Source organism: Puma concolor, chromosome B1, assembly GCF_028749965.1.
Source record: "Puma concolor isolate L17-30 chromosome B1, mPumCon1.1.hap2, whole genome shotgun sequence".
Taxonomy (NCBI): Eukaryota; Metazoa; Chordata; class Mammalia; order Carnivora; family Felidae; genus Puma; species Puma concolor.
In genome coordinates, this window is record NC_141670.1 from 94,972,469 (window position 1) to 94,973,522 (window position 1,054).

Here is a 1,054-nt window from a genome sequence, read left to right on the forward strand (position 1 = left end):
AAAAAATGCAGTGAGCCAAATGAAAATGAAAACACCACAGTCCAAAATCTTTGGGATGCAGGAAAAGTGGTCTTACGGAAGTACATAGTAATAAAAGAGTACCTCAAAAAGCAAGAAAAATGTCCATATTACCCAAAGCAATCTGCAGATTTAATGCAATTTCTATCAAAATACCAACAGCATTTTTCACAGATTTATCCATTCTTCCCAAATTATTTATTTATTCATTCAATCATTCATGTGACTATGAATTCAGTCATATCTATGTGTGTGTGTGTATATATATATATATATATATATATATATATATTTTATTTATATATACATATTATCTATATTTGTGCATAAATATTTTTAATATGGACTGCTTCACAATTTTTGGTGTCATCCTTGTACAGGGGCCGTACTAGTCTTGTCTGTATCATTCCAATTTTAGTATATGTGCTGCCAAAGTGAGGACTTATTTTATATTTTGAGTTATAATCTAGTACTACCTAATTTAATTACTCAGACTGTTTCAGCATTGGCCTGAGGGAGCTTTTTTATTGGTTCATGTATCCCTTTGTTATTTTTCACCAAACTGGAACAAATAATTTTACAATTTGTATAGAACCACAAAAGACCCCAAATAGCCAAAGAAAACTTGAGAAAGAAGTGTTTATAGACTGTAAATTCATCAAAGAAAAGAAAGACAAGACTAGGGCTAATCAGACTCTGAATCTAAGACTGATTTGTTCTCCACACCTTATTGTACACTGAGAAAATTTTCAGACTTAAATTGTCTTATACTTTGTAAAGAATTTTGAAATAGTAATATCTGTTGTAATTAAAAAAGAAATGAATTCAGTGAACCTGAGAAAAGATAGCATTATATATTTTTTTCTTTAGACACTCCAAATAACCTGAGTTAGAATTCTCAAAACTATTAAGCTAAGTACCACATTAATGAAAGTCATACTTAGTATGTTCCCAGAAAACATGTGGCAAACACTTGTTTGTCAATGATACTGTACTTTGTACTGAACATTTAGTTTTAATTCTAGGAGTGTACTGC

The 1,054-nt window shown here is 30.1% G+C and overlaps 1 non-coding gene across 1 annotated transcript; it reads right to left on the reverse strand.

Annotated features, from left to right (window-relative positions):
* Positions 1-353: 353 nt before the first annotated feature.
* LOC112859135 (U6 spliceosomal RNA) lies at positions 354-460 on the reverse strand. The gene has a single exon (XR_003223454.1). It is a non-coding gene; the product is annotated as a U6 spliceosomal RNA (small nuclear RNA).
* Positions 461-1,054: the final 594 nt, after the last annotated feature.